Raw genomic sequence first — 14,546 nt, 5'->3', positions numbered from 1 at the left:
TAATGAATAACTACTATAATGTTTTGGGCCAAAGCAATTCACTGCTCTGCTTGAGGTGAAAGTGGAAATCTGCAGCAGCTCTCCTGAATCTCAGTTTCCTCACTTGTCTCCACAGGATGTGCATGGCCTGTCTGTCCTTGTCTGCTGAGAAAGGGTTTAATAATGCTCTGCTCTTCACACAGGGGTCACAAGGCTTAGTCAGTGCTTGCAAACTATTTCGGTCGCAAAAATAAAGAAAATGTAGTTTATAAACACTGAGCACCATTGCTACTGACAGACTGAGGCACTGTGTTGTCTTTGTACTTCTGGAATAATTCAGTGAAAGATCCAGAAGTAAAACTTCATGAATTTTTTTTTTTTTTTCCAGCTTGTAAAAGACAGAGGAGAACCCCTGCATGGAGGCATACATATATATTTTTTCATTTTCTTTGTGTTTGGCTTAGGGATATGTACAAGATACAACCTTGTGCAAATTTCATGGGAATTTATGTAGTTTAAGGACTTTAGTTCATTGTTGTTCGAGAAAGTTTTTCTTCAGATTTCTTTATTCTATTTCCTTTAATAACCCATTCATAAAAGAAGATGTGGCATTTTGTTCTGGCTCTGATTTGATTACAAAAAACATTTAACAGAATAGCAGCCAGCATGCACTAAATCCCTTTTTAAGTACTGTATTAAAGCTTTCTCTCCTTTCTGGGCATCTTTACACTCACTTTTCCAGCAGGATTTCATTTTCCATACAGTTATATTTAAATAGCAACAAAGGCCTGACCTCCTTGATGTTCAAGTTTGAAATTTGCCTTGAACCTAATAGGACTAAAACTACCTCTTTCATCTTTGGGAGTTTCCAGGTGGTTTAATGAGCCCAAGGAGCCTTCATTCCATACTGGAACCTCTTGAGGGACTTTGTAATGGAAATAACTAGTAAGCAGCACAGCAGTGGATTCTCATGAACTCCTGTGCACAGGCTGGCAAAGCTTAAGCTACTGATACTGGGGAATGGAAGGGATTTTTGCTCAGTAGCATGAGGTAATACCTGCAGAATATTCAGCTCAGCAGATCAGTGTCCCTTAGTGCAGATGTGGCTCAGGACAGACACAACGAGGCTGGACTTGGCACCCCTGTGTTTATTGTATCTCCTGTGTGCTGTTAATCAGCCAATTTGACTCTGCTGGCACTCAGAGCTATTGTTAGACCCCCCCAGATCCATCTTTTGCTGCTGCTCAGCAGTGCTGCTTGGTCCGACCTCCTGCACTGAGTCATCACTTCTGGAGGCTTTGCTTTTAGAGCAATTACAAGAGCAATTTTCTAGAGGAAAAGACTTATCAGTGAGTCACACAGAGCTCTCCTAGATCCATCATTGCTTCTTAATATGAAAATAATGGGTAAAAGGAAAAAAGCAGGAAAAAGAAAGTATTAAAGTGTGGGATGGGGATTTAAATGTATGGGAGGAGACTGGAGAAGATGTAAATTCTAACTAAGTTTATAGAAATATAATTCAGCACTCATTTATATTTTTGAAATGTTTGATAAAACAAGAAAATACATGTACCAGAGTTCTATAAAAGGCATCCATCTTTTTATGGATTATGAAAAATGTTAATGTTCTGGTACAGTTATTGAATTCCTGCTGCCTCCTATACAATCCTCATCATATACAACTCCTCCTCCTCCTCCTCACTGGGCCTGCTATATATATAACTCTCTGCTTGGCTTAAGAGGTGACTATAAGCATTAAACAGTGTAGAGGTTTTTTACTATTAGTTAACTTTTCAGTCTTAGAGGAAAAAGATATAATGATATGTGGCTTGAAAATGGAAACTAAAGGCATTCCTAATAGAATCAATTATATTTTAAGGAGGATAATTAATCTGTGATACCCGGAGACATTGTGGATTCTCTGCCATGGCAACTTCTTAAATCAAGCCTTGGTCTCTCTAATGTTGTAGCATGAATGACAGGAGTTACAGTGTGAGATTACTGGCTTCTGAGATAAAGGTGATCAGGCTGTCATGGACAGTTCTCTGCTCCACTTCTAGCTAAAAGGATTTACTTTTCTGTTTCCAGTTACAAAATTATACAGTTAGTTTATCTCCATCAGTCCCAGGGCTCAGTCCTCTCTGCAGACCTCTGGCTCCATATGTTCTTTTCCATACATGGAACAAATATGTGAGAAACAGTGTGCAAAAGTAGTTATGAAAATACTTAATCAGAAGGAAGGAGAGGAGTGTTGCTATTTGAATTTCAAGCAGAAAGACCAGGAAGAGGAATCAAACCCTGATTACAAGAACCTGGACTTGTCTAGATGAAGTATCTATCTACATAGGGAGCACATTGACTGTGGAGAAACATATTGCACAGTGTATTAAGTTCAGGTCCAAGCTGACCTGACAATCAAATTCTAACAAGTAGACCTTTTGAAGAAAAATCTTTTGATGTAATATATTCACAATGTGTCAGGTTGGAATTGTCTCACCTCAGGCTCCATAAAATATGTTGCAGAAAGTCAAGTACCACCAATGGGAACTGGTAATTTATGGCTAAAACATTTGTTTTAAGGACTACATTTGTGTAGTATTGGTTTGTTGTCAAGTCTTGACTGTGGTTGTCCCCACTTCAGCAGTGTTTTGGGTACAGAGATTCTGCCACAAGACTGGCAGCATAAAGCCTTATGAGTTTGATGCACAAGGAAACTTCCCATCTCTTTCGCCTCCATTACCCTGCAGGTCCCACAGCACTGAAACAGTTAATCCTCAGCATGTTTTCACCAAACCTGACAGCATGGCTGGAAACTTTTTATTTTGTTCAATTCTTCCTTGTCCTTATCCCCAGTCCTTTCCATCACTCTTCTTATATCCTGAAAAAGAAATCAATCAAAATGTAGATTGAAATTCCAAGTAAAAGTCAGTGTTTCTTAAGGAAAGATAATGGCTGCTAGACAAAAGTACACCACTCACGTTCTGACAAAGGATTGTGTGGTACCCTGCATGTTCACTTGTTTCTCCTCAGTGCTGTTTATAGTGAGTTATTTCCTTTCTATTTTCAATGTGTTCCAGTCGGAAATTCCTCTCTCTGAGCATTTGCTATGATGAGAGTCATATAAATCTGGAAAAAGTCAAAGAAAAAAGATGATGTGCCAGAATGGGTAACTTAATCCCACCCAATGACAGAATAAGGTGCTTGTTTCTGTATCTGAGGATTTTATGAATGTGTGCCTTATTTTTTTTCTTTTCTTTTTATTTTTTCCTTTTTTTTTTTTTTTTTTTGGTTAAAGTTAGAGTTTTGAAAGCAGGGAGATCTAAGGTAAAACCCTAGCTTTCCTGAAGACTGTTGATCCCATGAAGAAATGTACAAATATGTTCAACTGTATTTTAGTTGTAAATGAGATTTTTAAATGTTGCTCAATTAGAGCTGAAGTTCTCTCCCCACGGTGTTGATTCAAAGGCCAGCCCATGGTAGTGTGGTCTTAGACTGAGGGGTTGGGACAATGGGACAATGCTCTCTGGGAAGGGGTGGAGACACCAGTTTTATTTCTAGGCTGTCACGAAGAATTCTCATTTTGAGGGTCGCTTTTGGGCACGTATCCATCAAGGTCTGGAGGAGGATGGCTGATGCACTCCTTCCATACACACTTCTGACACATGTCAAAAAGTAATGGTTTCCTGTTACTGCTGACACAGCCCAGATTCAAACCACTGACCGAGAGGTGAAAGGCTCTGTATCCCATCAGCAATCTTCCTCTGTACATTTCTCCTATTGTTAATTTTTAGTATCCTTGAAAACTTACGCTGCAGAACCTCACTGGCACCAGTCAATCATAAAATAAGACAAGAAGTTTAAGTGCATCTATTTTGAGGGCTAGGCAGATTGTTTCAGTCTGATATTTCATCTCCATTCTCAGATATGCTGCTCTTCTTTTTGTTACTTGTTTACGGAAATGAATGATATATCATAGCCTTCAAGTTTTATTTTCTTCTCAAAGTTTTTTAGACATACTTAAGGACACAATCCAAGAAACTAGAATGTAATTACAGATTTTACATCTTCTGTATGACCTGTCAGAAGTCTGCTATCTCTTATAAAGCCATTCCAGCATGGAATTACTGTCAGTTTGATAGAAGAAACACTTTCATAGGTTTCTTTGATTGACACATTCAAAATGACATCAGTTCCTAGTTTTAAAACCTATTGTTATTAAGTCTCTGTTGCTATTTATGTTAGAAATATGTGCATGTATGTCAAAACAATGCATCAACTTTGCTGATTGGCTGCACCTTGAATGTGTTGCCAAGGTAACAGAACAATTGTTTTTAATCTTTTCTAAATTGTCTTATTTGTTTGTTTCACATTCCAAGTTTCATATTTAATTCTCCAAATGCATAATTTGATGATTATTTTAAAAATATTTTTTAGACCACTTGTGCATTCTGCACATGAGATGTGCATGGGCACACACTTTCTATCAAGAGTAAAAAGAGTAAATAATTAAATGGCTTATTTGAGATAAATATCTATTACTGTGTTAGTGGGTACACAATCAGCTCTTCAGTGTGGTATATCTGGCATTTATTGGTTACTTCTGAGGCAGTACATAGTGATTTCATCTCCTTCACAATTTGATTATCTTAGATGCTGAGATCTTCATGTAGGACTTCCTTTTTGGTTATGTAGCAAATCCCAAATAAGTTCTCATACCTAGTGGGGTCAGGCTAAATCTGTGAGAAACTCAATAAATCTTCTTCTGTTCAAATGCATCCCAGTTAATTCCAGCCCAAATGGTGATGAGTACATTAAACTCTTGAGTTTTACCTGGAGTTAGGAGAGTTAGACAGAGTCTTGCTTCTATGACATGTCAGTAAGAACCACCTTGGTGTGTCTTGGTCAGTGTATTTCAGTTGTGTATATCCATACAGACAGGTAAGCACACATTTTGGGTAAGATCATGGCTGTACTTACATACATTCACAGTGGAATTTTGAGACAAACCATGTCCTAAAGATAATGGTGGCTTTTCATCATCCTCCAAAATAACACCAGGAAAGGCACATCCCTGACAATCAGTTCAGGCTTAGGTGAGTCTGAACAAGAAGTGGTTTTCCCACACACACTTTTCCAAAGTAATTATCATGCTATGAAAGTGTTAAGCAACAGACAGATTAAATTTTCAGCAAGCTTTTCAGGTAATTTTTTTCCCTGAAAATTCAGTCCTTCCTCTCAAATCTTGCCTAGTAAATTATTAAATAAGAAAGTTACATATATGAAGATTAGTAGCCAAAGATTTGCTGATGTTTTGTCAAGGAAATTGCAGTGTCCATTTCGGAGTAGGAGCAGTTATATATCCAGGCATTATTTCAGTGAAATGGGAGATATGGTCTGTTACTTGATTACATTAAAGAGGTTTTGAGAGCAATGTGTGTCTTATGCTTAAGGATGTATCATCATGCTTATTAGGACATATTCCAGCAAAGTTCACACATTCTTTTAAGTAAAAGAATGATCAGAGGGCTCTTACACCTCTAGGTGGTTTTTAATTGCTGGCAAAAGAAGATCAGAGAGATTTTACACCTGTGCAAAGTTCCATTGTCCTTTGCATGTTATACTGAATGTTCTGTAACTGTAACCTCAATAACTTGATAAATACTGCACACTGAATCTAAAAGAGCATATGTTACAAGAAATTTTATTACTAAAGTAAAGAAAACATATTGTTGATATGACTACAATGGAGAGATTTATGTTGGGAAAGATCAACAAGTACAAATATAGACTTGCCAGGTTCTACCTGAAGAATGAGAACAAACATTATATTTCAACAAATAGGAAGAAATGCACTTAGAACTCTCTTGGCTAATTCTTCAGGAATCAGTTTTCACAAGGATCATGATTTGTGTTCCCAAACCACTCTTTGATGTTATCTAACCATTGTATCAACTATTTCCCTGTTGTATCATTTTGAAATGGCTTCCAAGGGTTTGTATAAATGTAAATAGTTTGGCATTTTCTGGGTTCAAGTTACACCTAAAATACATAAAACATTAGCCTTGCTTTTAATGAATAAACTGCACTATAATAGCACTTTCAAAGAATTAGATTTTAAAAGTAGCTGGTGAAAATAATGAAATTTTCTAATAATGTGTTTTACAAATAGTATCACCTATCTGAACACTGTGGGGATGTTTGAAATTATGGCTGTGGGATGGAGCATTATTTCATGTTAATAAGGTTGTGTGCCCAGTGAACAGAGTAGTGAAACTTCATAACAAATTCTACATCCAGTGACAATGATGGTAATAAGAATATCTGGAGTGGAATACAGGCTTAAATGGAAGGAACAGAACACATTCTTGGGGGAATTTTTGTCAGAGCAAGAAGTCATGACCCATGTCCTGTTAAGAAAAAAGCAAAAGAGGTGTCAGGGTAAAGAACATGACAAGATCTTCTAGAGTAATCTGAAGGATAATTCACAGTCTGAAAGAAAGTCTTAGATACTTTGACACCCACAGTATTTGATGCCAATGGGAAGGTGCTCTACCCACCTAAATCTGTGAAGTATTGGTGTGCTGTTAATCCTGGCCAAAAAACACAAAGTGGCTCAGGTAGAATATAACTCTATTCCCACATCAGTGAATGTAACGAGCATGGAAAATGATACAAACCTAGCCCTTTCATGTTATAATATTAATCTCAACTGGCACAACATGAGTCCACTTTTACAACAAAGATTGGACAGTGAAAGGGAAGGGAACACATGTCAACTATTCTCACAACAAATCTAAATAATCTAATCTAGTGTGTGGTCCTTCTCAGAAGTTTGTCCAAGTCTGGTTACAAAATTACAGGACTGGTTTTTTGAGTTTTCTTATTGTAACAAGGAAAGATTCAGTATGCTTTCTATCTAAGAAAAAGCTCAAGTTTCAGTTGTTATTAACCACTTTAGTCAGAAGCACACACAACATTTTTGGATACCAGAAACTCTTCAACTGAAAAAAGTCACTGCTATACTTGAGTGGTGTGATTTTTTTTCTCATCCTTTAAATGTACCAAGCACCAATCTTTAGCATACTGTAGGTTGGAAGAAGCACTTCTGAACACTCTTTTTGAGTACATGTTCTGTACTTTAAAAAGAAGTCTTTTCCACCCCCTTGCTGTCTGGCTCTTTCCACTGAATACAATATTCATGAGAGACCAGATCAAAAGCCTTGGAGAGCAACGCTGTCTCCACACACAGCAGCTGCTTCACGGGTCCCCCATCCACCTTCCCTGGGGTTGTGCCTCAAACCTGTTCCAGAGACACAACTTTAGGGAGTGCAAGAGCAACAGAGGCATCACATCCCTCTGATTCCCTGTGTCTCTCCTGGTGCTACCCATTTGTAACTACTGTGAATCTGTGTTTAGAGCTACAATCTCCCACAGACTCTCCCTGGACTATGAGCCCTTTGAGACATGTCAGAGGCCACAGTATGTCAGCCATACAGTGCTGCCTCTTTAGCATGGGTGCATTGCACTTAAACTGCTCTCTAGAACTGCTTTCAGCTCTTGTAAAATTGCAGAGTCACTCGCTCTTGTGACTTTCTGGCATCACATCTTGCTGAGGAGGTACTTTGTGACTTGCTGGCTCAGCACACCTGCACAGGCTGTGTCACCCCTGCTGCCTCGTTGTGTGGTGACACCGTGGCTCCCTGAGTCAATGCTTCATGATCTGCAGCTCGCTCAGGTGCCACTTGCAGGATCCTGACTCCTCAACTTGCCGAGCGATGTCTTTGTGACACATACACCCCCCTGCCCCTGCAGCATGTGGCTGCTCTCAGTGGCCGGTGGGAGAGACTTGTCTCTCCTCAGCAGGATTTTAAGGCTTTATTGAGAAACCTGGGAGGTATTTTAAGATTGATTCCAAAGTGCAGAGGACAGAAAGTGCAAGGCCAAGGGCCTGTCTTCGACTAAGTACAATAGACTGCCGTTTTTTAACATGGTATTTTTTTGTTTGTTACTTGCCCTGCCTGTGGGCTCTCACTGTCCTGCTGCATTTCGTTTCTACTGCTCCTTGTACGGATTGTTTCTGAGAGTTTTCTGCCGAGCCGCTAAAATCCAATATAGCACTGCAAACTGACCTTGCAAAGTCTCTTCTGCCTATGGTACCACAGCCACAATGGGCTGGAGCCAGGCTGGGTTCTTCCCACAGCTGGGACTCATCTTGCCATGTTTTCTTATGCCACAGAGCAGCTATTCCCTCACCTCTGTCACTGGATATTGCTGAAGCAATCAGGCTGTTAGCCACCTACAGGAAACATGCCCATCTTTTGCATGAGGTGCAATGCCCTAGCAGGCAGCAGAAAGCTGTGGGAGCTGCTTGAAATCTGGTACAAAAACATAAGATCCTGTAGGACACATCCTGTGGTCTTTTCAGGGGGATAAATGCCTTTTTGTATGGATGAACTCAGTGTCACTATGGAGCAAAATGTCTTGCCTTTCATAGAGTACAGATGTCACTGTTCTCTACCCACTCCTCAAGACAGTGATCCGCAAAAAAATCAGCAGCTCTGAGCAGTCCAGACTGGCCATGCTAAACCAAAATTCACTGTCTGTATTCTAGCCACACAAAGGTTAAAGATTCCCTCATGCTAGCATGCTGAAAAGGAAGGTGAAGTAGCAAAGCACCAGGATGGCTTTTGTGGTTTATAATATATCAATTTGTACAGTAAATAGAGTTTGTGTTTAATGCTCCCCTGCAGCGATGACTATTAATAATAAAAGGCCCTGAAAGGAACTGAACTTTCATGATAAAATATTTCTGACAGCTCACTCCTCAACACAACAACTGTTGTCCCCAGAGACTCATTCAACATTCATTTGAATCATGGAGAAAGAAGACCAGCTTGGAAGATGTTTTTCGGGAGTGCAGAGGGGGACTTTGATCCTAGCTCAGATAACAGCTGCTCTACCTGAGCGGATTTTCGGGTAGATGTATCCTTCAGCCCAGGTAAGCCTCGAGGGAGGTGTCTGGTTGACCTCAAAGCTCAGGGAAGGCACCTGATACCTGAGGGAGGGTCTTTGAATGGGCAAGAGGACCTGGCAGCGCATTTTATCATTGTGTCAGTCTCGCGTTTCTGGCGAGAGCCAGCGCACACAGGAAGGGAACTCCTGAAGGGATTCAAGTCGCACCTTGAATTTTTTCTCCCACTGTAAAATAAAAAGGAGGCAAAAAGCCAAAATACTTTGATTAGATTTTGTCTGTACTATTGTGTTTTCTCACTGCCCTTGGAGAGTACAAAGCACTTCATTTGAAATCCATGACCCTGATTTCCCAAGCTGGAGCAAGAAGCAAATACCTGATACTTGATAAACTTCTCAGAGGAAAATGAAACAGTTCATATAGTGCCTGTAAGAACAACAGTGATGGGCATTATGCACATCCCTACAGTAAACAGACAATGCTAGTTGCTGCAAAGTGTGTCAAATTCTTTGGTACTTAGGCAGAAAAAAATCCAACTGAAAATAATTTTAGCTTTGGGTAGGATAGGATAAAGATTACTGTATGTTCTTTTTATTCTCTCAACAGCATCTATGCTGGTTCCTGTAAATTAATGTGAAAAATATTTGGGATTTCTTGACTGTAGAAGTGACAACGCACTGATTTTCCAAAACTGATTTCATTTTAATAATTCTTTTTCTTTTCCCATGCCTGTCTTTGTGACACTGAGGTAAATCCAGAATAACCCAGATAGAAATTGCACAAATTAACTTTTAAATATTTTACTGCAGGGCCATTTGGAAACAGCCTCCTCAAAAACTGTCCCTTTGTTTATGAATATTCTGTTCATTCATTTTCTCACTCAGGACAAATTATCATTCCCTCTTAACCCAAAGTGGGAAAGGCTTTAAGATATCCCTGGATTTGGAATCTCAAATTATGCCCTTGATATCATGACTTTTGAAAGTAAAACTTCTTTCAGAAATAAAGACACTTGCTGAAGCAAGTATCTCGTAAGACAGGAGATCATCTCCTTGTATTGAATGTCTTCCAAACAATCAATACAAGATTTTCAAAAGTAATGAGAAAACTGCTGATCACAGGCTCTTTGAGCATAATTGAAAGGCTAAAAACGGTGGAAACATTGTGGGAAAACAAATGGAACAAATGTTTAAAAGCAATCTGGATCTTTCCCTCAGCCACAGTCAGTACAGACAGGAATAGTCAAAAAGTCGCACCCAAAATTACCAGTGAGCCTTCAGTCTGAGAGCAGCTGGTTTGTGGCATCCCGGGCAAGGACCTTGTACAGCCCCTTTCTGCTGGAGCGTGGCAGCTCTCCGTGCTATTAGGAACAGAGGCAGGGAGGAATTATTTTAACTGTAGAGTTCATAAGATAAAGATAGTGAAGTATGGAACATGGATGGGAGCACTGCACAGGGGTGAGTTTTGGTGTTTCTGAACAAAAACCTGCTTGTGAAGAGAACAGACATGCACAAAGTCCAGCCCTGCAGCCAATTTTCAGTGTCTTTTCCTGCATAAAGACTAGGGACAAGCCAGCTGCAGTGCACACACATGGAGGCATCCTCTGGCTTCCTGCAGGACTGAGATGTGGCAGAGAGGCATCAAGGTAAAAGAACCCTGCTTTGGAAAGTTTTAGCTTCTGAAAGAGGCTTTGAAGATGTTTGAGGAGGAAGGATTTCTGTGGTGCTTTTGTACATAGTTTACACAGCCAACCTTTCAAACTGCTAACAGAGTCCAGAGCCTAGAAACATTCACAGTTGCTTCAAAGTTAAGGGCTTTGTCCTGTTAAGTCATTACATTATCTGAGTATAAACCAAAGAGTTTTCAGCTCTGAATAATTTAGGTGAAAGAGTTAGCCCTAGGCCAGGTGCTCTACTTAGGGAGATGGTGAAATAAATTATTCAGAAAGGGAGACAGGTAAAACAGATGGAAAAGGCCGCCAAAACAAGACACCCAGAGGGCAGCTGTTTTGCAGGTCCCCTGTGAAGCCTCCCCCTCACTTACTAGGAGGGCTGTGGTAATGAGTCAAGCAGTGGTGTTGAAACTGAACTTTGCCTTGTTAATTCATGTGGTGGTCACAGGGAATGCAGGTACTGATACCTAGAAGCAATCACCACTGTGTCCAAGCCTGTGCAACCCATGCTTTAACATTAGAGAGTACATTTGCAAAGGACTAAGGACAGAGGTTCCTAAATTATTTGATTTTGAAAATGATCCTCAGTGGGGAGGGGAAAAATACACTCCTCAAAATATTTACTCAATTTAAACAATCTTTCAAACACATAGAATCATAGAATCATAGAATGGCCTGGGTTAGAAAGGGCCTTAAAGCTCATCCAGTTTCATTCTCCTGCCATGGGCAGGGACACCTTCCACTGGACCATGTTGTTCAGAGCTCCATCCAAACTGACCTTGAACACTTTCATGGATGGGGCATCCACACCTTCTCTGGGCAGCTTTTTCCAGTTGCATTTTGTCTTCCCACTCATATCTAGATTTCAAATTTTGATTTAACTTGTGCAATTTGGAGTACATTTTTCAAGGCAATTTGGGATTCTTACTACTTCTGTTTATGGTCATATGTGTCAATTTTTATACAACCCATCATTTCAACTATGATAAATGAAGCCCTTTGATATTAAAAGTACTCAAATAGTCCAGGAACTTATGCCAAAGCAATGAAAAGTTCTAAATTATCTTGCCATTTTTACTGACAAGTGAATATTTTACTAGCTTTTACTGTCAGTCAATGTTTGATTCTTTTGCTAATGACAATCACTAACTTTACTGATGGTTGGCAATGTAAGACAAGTGTCATGAATGTATACAAAATCTGACACCATTTTTTTTAGGGAGACTAAATAAAATCACTTCAGTGCTGATTTTCATTCCCATAATACAGCACCTACTCATACAAATAATTGTCCTGGTTATGATGGAATAAATTGCCTGTGCAAATGGCAAATTAGATGTACAATTGTCCAGCAAGATGTTTTTGTGAATAGGAGCTTGGTACTTTGCCCAAGTCTGTCTTACTAGGGTTGAGCTTTTACCACGAAGAGAATCCCAATCCCTCTCTCTTCTGCTTCCCTGCCCCAGGAGCGAGTGGTGAAGGGTACAAGAGAGGAAATAAGGCAACTATCAAGAGAAGGAAAGCAAAAGGAGGCACCTGAGCAAGGACAAGAGGGAAACAGATGAAAGATTTGACTAAAGGAAAGCACTGTGAGGAAAGAATACTGGTGTGGCAAACACTGAGACATCCTCCTTTAATTTCATCAGCCTAGATGCTGGTACCCTCCTGAAAAATGGCACCAAAGTTACCACATCCCCACTGTCTTCCTGGAGAATCTGATTCACTGCAGGACCTTGAAAATTTCATTTCATCCCTATTTTCTGTATCTTTTCTTTTCTTTGTTGAGTTACCCAGTGACTGAGCCCTGTGGGGCAGAAACTCTACCTTGGCATTTTCTGTTTGTGATGTTCAGCATAATAAATCCTCAGTGTTACTGGGGCTGGGTGTAAGTGTAGCACAGATAATACAGCTACCAACATAACCCCTGCAGAAAGCACACTTGGACATAGACCTGGATAGCAGCACATTCCCTATGGTCTTTAGACTGCATTTCCATGGAGGAAAGTTTTAATGAAGAAAACACATTCATGTTGTTGTTATTATCATGGCTTTCATGGTAATAATTTCTTAGTTAAGGAGCTGTCTAAATCTACTAGAGACCTTTGAAATGCAAACAGCTTTTTTCAGGTATAGTTTGTTGAAGTCATGCATTTATGATGTCGTGATAAATTGTGTGAAACTTAATAAGACACAAGATTGTGGCTTCACTAAAATTCCAGGCAGAACTGTTAGAAAAGTGAAATCTCTTGTTTAATCTTAAATGTCAGTAAAGGTAGCACAGAAGGGCTCAAACTTAACCTTTTTAAAAAGGTAATCTTTTTCCTTTTCAACTTTGCTCCAATGTAAGAGTTCTTCTCATATAACACTTTATGTAATTGTTTTCCAAAATAAGTGTAAGATGACCTTCTTTGGCATCCTCAGGAAGTTCCTTTTGCTGTTTTATAGGAGTTTCAAGAAAGTGTTAGATATTCTTGCTGTCTACAGGCTCCTCTGAGCTGACATTCTGCTTGTAGTTATCTGAGATATTATGTAAGACCAAGAATTTCACTTATTTTCTAGCTAGAGAAGTGAGTATGTGAGCTAAGGATGACACTTGGTCAATAAATCCTTTCACTTCCTTTGTGCTTCCTTTGATCTCCGAGGAGGATTTTGCCATCCTCTTCAAAGAAAACAATATCCGCTGATGTCCATCTTTTCTGATTCCCTCTTGATATCTTTCCTTCTTTGTGACCATCATTGTGGCTTCCTGACTTCTTTCATTTGGTAGCTAACTCAGAGATACTTGAAGTATTTACTCTTCTTTCATGTCTCTGTTTTCTTGGCCCTCTTCTCATCTTACCACCATTTTAATTAGCCTTATTTTCTGTCTCTTCCTCCTAAAAATGCAGACATTTGTCTTTTCTGTTTGTTTTTTACCATTGTTTGTAGTCATCTCTTCACTTGATACTCTTTTCCTAAGTGATATTTTTTACTAACTTAATGATTATCTCTAATTTGCATGTCTGTCTGTTTGTAATCTGGCTATCTGTATATTCCCTATGGCACTTTTTCTTCTGGATGAATGTTTGTTACACAGCAAGGGTAGCCTGTAAATACTACTTAGAAAATCTTTTCAAATCATGTAATCACCTTGCAGTTCTATTTTGAATTCCCATCTTAAAGGAAAAAAACATATCTATATATCTGCATTAGCAATGTGAGGTAAATCACCCAGTAACTCAAGAAGGGATTGTGATTTCACCTCATTAAAAGGTTTTCCTCTTTTCTTACCAGGTTTTAAAATCAGTCAATGAGAAAGATCACAACTGTCGTCTGCCCAGCCCTGGGGCAGTGTGAGACAAAACAAGAAAGATATTCTCTTAGCAATTGCTTCCCATGTCAATGCACATAAAGGAGTTTTCATTTAGTTTGCTGGAAAACAGCATCTTCTGCCTAGAGGAAACTAATGCAGGTAACAACTCTGGATTGGCACAGAGTGTGGAAGGAATGGGATGTACCAGGAAACAATCACCTACTTATCAATGAAGTAGAAAAACTCTAAACTTATTTTCTTCTATTTTGAATTTATATCTCAAAATATGACAATATTTGTTAAAGCAAATATTAAAAATAATTTTAAAATTATGTTAAGACTAAACTAATTTGGGTGAGATATGTGAACAATTCAATGGCTTAGCAGGCAGAGGATTTAATAAGTGATACTGTACACACACCTGAGAAAATAATTTGGTTCTTATTTGGCTCACTTCATTATAAATAGTGCCCTGATGAAATAGAAAACAATATTTTTTAACTAAAATTAATCTAAAGGTTCTATTTAAATTAATATTCATTAAAAGTTCTATTAAAATTAATAAAATTCAGAAAATGGCAGTATTACTGATGTGATTGAAAAGGCTGGTGTATGTTGTTTTCCACTCAGTG

General features: G+C 39.0%; 1 long non-coding RNA gene across 1 annotated transcript in view; it reads right to left on the bottom strand.

The window, feature by feature from the left end:
- Positions 1-1,112: 1,112 nt before the first annotated feature.
- LOC116449098 overlaps positions 1,113-14,546 on the bottom strand; it is a 50,914-nt gene continuing 37,480 nt past the window's right edge. The window contains exons 2-3 of the long non-coding RNA XR_004242235.1: positions 2,958-3,105; positions 1,113-2,857 (exon numbers count right to left, since the gene is read on the bottom strand). This is a non-coding gene — a long non-coding RNA (uncharacterized LOC116449098). The remainder of the gene's footprint in view (positions 2,858-2,957; positions 3,106-14,546) is intronic.

This window comes from Corvus moneduloides, chromosome 10 (assembly GCF_009650955.1).
Source record: "Corvus moneduloides isolate bCorMon1 chromosome 10, bCorMon1.pri, whole genome shotgun sequence".
In the NCBI taxonomy this organism is placed as follows: Eukaryota; Metazoa; Chordata; class Aves; order Passeriformes; family Corvidae; genus Corvus; species Corvus moneduloides.
The sequence above is the reverse complement of the archived record's forward strand: the minus strand, read 5'-3'. Positions and strand labels throughout refer to the sequence as shown.